Source organism: Myotis davidii, unplaced genomic scaffold, assembly GCF_000327345.1.
Source record: "Myotis davidii unplaced genomic scaffold, ASM32734v1 scaffold332, whole genome shotgun sequence".
NCBI classification, from domain to species: domain Eukaryota; kingdom Metazoa; phylum Chordata; class Mammalia; order Chiroptera; family Vespertilionidae; genus Myotis; species Myotis davidii.
The window spans coordinates 6,634,725-6,641,535 of record NW_006285779.1 but is presented as its reverse complement, the minus strand read 5'-3'; positions in this window follow the sequence as shown (position 1 = coordinate 6,641,535).

The window sequence follows — 6,811 nt, the reverse complement described above, 5'->3', positions numbered from 1 at the left end:
AAGGGGTGGACACGAGGCTTGGAATCCCACCTGGATCCAGTCACTTCATCGTTTTGTGCCTCAGATTCCGAATCTGAAAAGATTGGGGGGGGGGGGGCGTGTGTGATAATCACTTCTTTGCAAAATTGTGATATTACCTGAGAACTTGTATGGGAAGGCTTATCACATGACCCGTGGGGGGGTGATATTAGAGTTAGGTTTTAGGGAGTAGAAATAATCTTAGTGATGATGTTCAAGTCCAAAAATATGCAAATTCTATGTTGTGGTCCATTGGTGGATGAGTGTATAAATAAACTGTGGTATACCCATCCACAGGAATATTAGTCATAAAAAAGGGATGAGCCCTGGTCGGTTTGGCTCAGTGGATAGAGCATTGACCTGTGGACTGAAGGGTCCTGGGTTCGATTGTGGTCAAGGGCATATGCCCGGGTTGCAGGCTCCATCTCCAGTAAGGGGCATGCAGGAGGCAGCCGATCAATGATTCTCTCTCACCATTGATGTTTCTCTCTCATCACTGATGTTTCTCTCTCTCTCTCCCTCTTCCTTCCTCTGTGAAATCAATGAAAATATATATATTTTTAAAAAGGGAGGACGCCCTGACCAGTTTGGCTCAGTGGATAGAGTGTCGGCCTGCGGACTCAAGGGTCCCAGATTCGATTCTGGTCAGTGGCATGTACCTTGGTTGCGGGCACATACCCAGTGGGGAGTGTGCAGAAGGCAGCTGGTCGATGTTTCTCTCTCATCCATGTTTTTGACTCTATCCCTCTCCCTTCCTCTCTGTAAAAAATCAATAAAATATATATTTTTTTAAAAAAGGGATGAAGTGTTGGTGCACTACATCATGCTCAGAAACATTATGCTTATTGAAAGAAGCCACACACAAAAGGCCATGTATTCCATTCATATGAACGATCCAGAATAGGTAGATCCAGAGACAGAAAGCAGATCAGTGTTTGCTTAGGTCTGGGGGCCTGGGTTGGGGAAGTAACTGCTAATGGGAATGAGGTATTTTTGGGGGAGTGTTGAAATGTTTTGGAACTTCTTAGAGGTGGGTGTACTAAATGCCACTGAATTGTACATTTTAAAATGGCTAGTTTGTGTTATGTGAATTTCACCTCAATAAGAAGTACTATGTTATGTTTGGTATTTGATCTAGTTCTTTTTTGCTTTCTTTCTTGTTGTTGATTTTTTGTTTTGTTTTTTCCTTTTGTTAATCCTCACCCGAGAATATTTTTCCACTAATTTTTAGAGAGAGAGGAAGGGAGGGGGAGAGACACACAGAGAGAAACATTGATGGAAGAGAGACACATCAATTGGTTGCTTCCCACACACACTCCAACCAAGTCCCAGAATCAAACCTGCAGCTGAGGTATGTGCCTTTGACCGGAATCAAACCTGGGCCCCTTCATTCTGCAGGCCAAGTCTCTATCCACTGAGCCAAACTGGCCAGGGCTAGTTCTTTCTTTCTTTGTAATGGCGACGATCATCTATTTGCTGATGTGAAGTAATTATGTCTTCATCATGCTTCCAATGCAGGTCATTGATGCTGGGATCAGCGGCCCCCGTTCTGGGCCTCAGTATTCCCATTTGCAAAGCTGCCCTGAAGGTTGCCCTGGCACTAAGATGCTGGGTGAACAGCTTGACTGTTACATCCAGGCCTGTCATTTCTAACCCTTCCTAACATTCCTCTCACACAATGTGGATGACCAGACCCAAAATAGCCGACAAGAGGACAGGGAGACTTACTCTCAGCAGGACCCTGCCCCAAGTGCACCATGCTCCGCCTCTTACTCCAGGCGCCCGCCCCCCCCATGCCCACTTCTAGAATCTTCTGAGTCTTGGTTTGGGGGCTCACTCTTCTCTCTTCTACTATGTGGGTATAATATTTTCTCTTCCAGCAGTTTTGCTGTATATTTGGCTTTTATTATATAAATTTGTGAATGTAGATGGACTATGCATTTATTTATTTTTATTTTTTAAAAATGTATTTTTATTGACCTCAGAGAGGAAGGGAGAGGGAGAGAAAGATAGAAACATCAATGATGAGAGAGAATCACTGATCGGCTGCCTCCTGCACGCCCCCAACTGGGGACCAAGCCCGCAACCCAGGCATGTACCCCCAACCAGAATCAAACCTGAGACCCCTCAGGTCGCAGGCTGACGCTCTATTCACTGAGCCAAATCAGTTAGGGCTGGACTATGCATTTAAATAAAAACTACTGACTCCTCCAAAGAACAAATACACCCTGTGATATTCAATTAGATAAGAATTTAGGTAATTATACCTAACTTTAAAAAATATATGTTTTTATTGATTTCAGGGAGGAAGGGAAGGGAGAGAGATGAACATCAATGATGAGAGAGAATCATTGACTGGCTGCCTCCTGCAGGCCCACTACTGGGGATCAAGCCTGAAACCCGGGCAATGTGCCCTTATCAGAATCAAACCTGGGACCCCTCAGTCCACAGGCTGACGCTCTATCCACTGAGCCAAACCAGTTAGGGACACCTAACATTTATTTGTAGTTATTACATGCATGTACTGAGCCTTCCAACAGTTCTTTGGAAAGGCTAATAAACTCTTTTGGGCTCCAAGGCACCTACACATGCTACTCCTTACTCCGGAACATGGCCCAAAAGTGGGTGAGAGGAGTGCCACCCCCACCATTCCTGACACCCACCTTCCCCCCGAGACACACACACACACACACACACAATCTAAGTAAAAACAGGGAGCTTGGTATGCAACAGGGCCTCAAGACAGGTCCCTACTGGAACCCACTTTCCAACCAGATCACTGCCCTTAGGCCCTTAGGGATTGGGTAATTTTGGAGTCTTGGTTGTTTAGGCAAACAACCTAACCTAAAGCCTGCTCACCCTTCTAGTGGTAGACAAACATCAGTCACTCCTAGAGGCCCTTCCACCATGGCCCCTCGTCTAAGTCAGGTTTCTGCATGGCATCTGCACTTAGACACCAAGCACCTTTCCAATCATGTGTTTTATCTGTCCCCTCCTTGTAACCTTTGTGAAGGCAAAGATCCTGTCGGATTTGCTTACTACTGTATGTCCCATGCCTCACAAAATGTTTGTTGTTGTTTTTTTGGGGGAAGAAGTTCTTTGCTCAGAATAAATGCATCACGCAAGTGTGTGTGTATGTGCAGGGTAGGGGAGACTAGGAATGTGGAAGAAGAAAATGGCAGAAAGGAAGAAAAGGCAGAAAGACTTGCAAGCCAACTCCATCCCCCTCCTTGAAATGGAAGAGGAAGTAATACCCAGCAAGCAACCCCACCCCATCCTGCCCTACCCTGCCCTAGGTTTCTGCCCAGCCATTCACAGTCCTCAAGAAAGTCAATCCTGGGACAACTCCTCCCTCTTCTCACCAAGGGTGAAGAAACCGGCTCTATACTTGGTGTTAGTGCCTGTTGCAGGACCTACAAGGTGAGGAACGGGAAAGGGAACAGACTCTGGTGTCCCAACGGCACCAAGTATTTTGAAATTCAGTCAAGTCTCTTTGCAACACTGTTCTCCAGGGCTAAGTTACCTAGGGTTGCAACCACATGGTCTTAAACTCTGGAAGCCTGGGAGCTACCTTATGGCACCTGCTTAACTTTGCCTTTGGGTTCTCAGCTGTGAAGTGGGATCATGTTCATAAAAACCACAATCATAATGTGACTGTTGCAGGATCAAGAGATGATGCATGTGACTGTGTTTGGTAAACTTGAGGGCTCTGGATAGCCCCAGTTGTTATTGCTACACAGGAAATTCGAATCTGACAGGTGTGGCTCAGGTAGGACTGCACCCCTGTGTGAAGTCCTGAGGGGTCCACGTGAGCCCTGATGGTCCTCGTGTGGGTAGGAAAGGATTTTCTTAGAATAAATGCTGGATGTCAGCTCAGCTTTAACAGGTAATAATCCTGATTATTATTTGCTTTGGAGGTGTACCCCACCTACTTGCAGGGAATTGAACTAGCTCCTGGAATGATTGAGGGAGACATTTAAGATAAGTGTTATCACACAACCATCCAATCAATGTATGCGGCCGTGTAAAATCTGCTCAGGTAACACTGCACCTCGTCATTTTTATGAGCATATTTACAACTGAGGGCTGGTCTCAGGTTATCGGCTTGGTACATACTTCAGGCTCAGTGGCCTCAAGTCCAAGATGTATGGTGTAGCAACTGTTCTGGTTCAAAGCAAGACTTTCCAAGAGCTTGCAAAACCTGCAGAGGAGCCATAAGGACTGTACAGGCCATTCCTGGCACCATTCACAAATCCATCTGCCTGTCATCAATGCCTCAGATCCTCCCCGAAATTCTGATCTAAAATCGTATCAGCTCTGTCACTAGTACCTATGGGTCTACGGGTGACATCCTGGAATCTGGAAATCAAGCTGCCCTCTCCAAGGTAAACGCTGCAAGCCCACACATGATGGACAGGATACGTTATCTGTACAAGGTCCCAGAGGGAGAGGACATATCCCTGGTGAAAGCCAGAAGAGCAGGGCTTGGAAATTCGATCCAGGCATGCCTGCATGCAAAGGAAGCAGGAGCCAAGTGAAATCTCAGGACAGCTTATGAACAGCAGGTAAGTGGCTCTGGAAGACACCAGAGAGGAAGGACCTGGCAGGTTCTGCAGCACTAACCAGAACAGAGGGGGACCCAGGGTGCAGGTGTGTCCCACCTACCTGGAGAGCCATTCTACCTCAAAGACATTTTTAAAATGTATTTATTGATTTGGGGAGAGAAACATCAATTTGTTGTTCCACTTACTTATGCATTCATTGGTTGATTCTTGTATGGGGTCTACCCGGGGATTGAACCTGCAACCTTAGCATATTAGGACAACACCCTACACAGCTGAGCTGCGCGGAGGAACAGGGCCTCCATGATGTTTTTAACATATCGCCGTCTGATTCCCTTTGCCCTGTGTCATGCTCACTAAAGCCTTGGATTTTAACTTGCTCCGCAGGAGAGAATGTGTACAGAGCAGTTACCATGACACCAACTCTTGGGCCCCTTAGTGGTTATATTCTCAATACAAATGAATAAATTGCCATTTTGACTAGGCCTCTTGGAAGTCAGTTTCTTCCTCTCTAAACCTGACCAACTCTGATTTTAGATTTGCAAAGCTGATGTCCAGACCAACCAGAAATGACTATGTAGCCTGAGTACATAGTGGCAGGGGGCCACACCCCTCACCTCATTCTTAATATCTACTGATAATTGACCACAGCCTTCAAATCCCGTGCTAGGCCCTTCATGACCAATCAACAGGACTTGGGAGAAAACCTTCTGCCACTGCAGCCATGGCCCCTGGATGGCCCAGCTAGCTGCTAACAGCTTGGGAAGTGTTTCTAATGGTAGGAGCTACAGTAAATATGATTTCAGGATACGGCATGCCCGCTTACACGGCCCCAAATCAGGGTTATTTTCTGGAGCACAGTTACCTATTCATACTATCATATACCAAAAATAGAACAAAGAGCAGTCGTCATGTCATTTCCTAAATATTGCTCTGCACGTGAGCAGGATCGAGTGATGGCATTAAATTCCTGTGTACATCAAGGAGCAAAACACTTACGGACTCAAAGATCCTTCGTAAATGAACTGAGCCAGGTCCACAGGGCAGGGGCTTCAGCCAGGTCATTGAAAACGTTTACGAAGTGTGTACATTGGTAAGTAAAAACTCTGTGATAGTCAAACGCAAATTTAGAATATAAACTTGTATTTTAACACTGTATTTGTATCCCCAAACGCCGTGTATAGAAAAATAGGGATGAAACATACTAGGGTACACAGAATAAGTTGGTGGAATGATTCTAGCCCGTTTTTTTCCAAATTTTCTGCGAATCTTTATCATTTTCATTTTTTTAAAAATATATTTTTATTGATTTCAGAGAGGAAGGGAGAGGGAGATAGAAACATCAATAATGAGAGAGAATCATTGATCGGCTGCCTCCCGCATGCCCCCTACCAGGGATCGAGTCCCTAACCTGGCATGTGCCCTTGACTGGAATCAAACCTGAGACCCCCCTCAGACCACAGGCTGACGCTCTATCCACTGAGCCAAACTGGCTAGGGCAATCTTTATTACCTTTATAGTGAAACAGAGAATACATTCTAATTTTCTAAGTTACCCTTTGAAGAAGCATATGCAACCAAAATGAATGAAAACAGACTACTTTAATGTCTTAATTTTCTCACATGTTGCAAACAATACAGAAAAACATGACCAAGCCTGTGGACTGAGGCAGGCTTGCAAATAAGACCATATACCTAACACGACAGCCACTGTCAGGAATACTAGTAAACTGGTGCCTGGGGTAGGCTTGGCTTAACTTGGTCCTCCTGTGACCAGACGTGTCATGAGCAAACTGCCTGACCAAATCCCATGCCAATACAAAGGTTGCTGTTTTGGTGCAGTCAGGTCGGGTATTCTGTCTTCCATCTCTGAGAATGGGTAGAGGATGGAGCCCAGAAAAGAGAGCCTGAAGAAGTCTCCGAGTCTGGCATTGCCAAAAGCACAATGGAGTTAAAGTGGCAAATCTGGATCTTGATGGAGGCCCTCAACCATTGTAGTTGCCCTGAAATTGAACAAGCCTTGTGTTGAACACTCCTGATTCCCCTGCACCTCTATTATTAAAATAAAGCAGTATTGCCCAAGCAGGGCGGCTCAGTGGTTGAGTGTCAACCTATGAACTAGGAGGTCCCAGTTCGATTCCCGGTCAGGGCACATGCCCTAGTTGTGGGCTCGACTCAATACTCAGTAGGGGGCATGCAGGAGGCAGCCAATCAGTGATTCTCTCTCGTCAT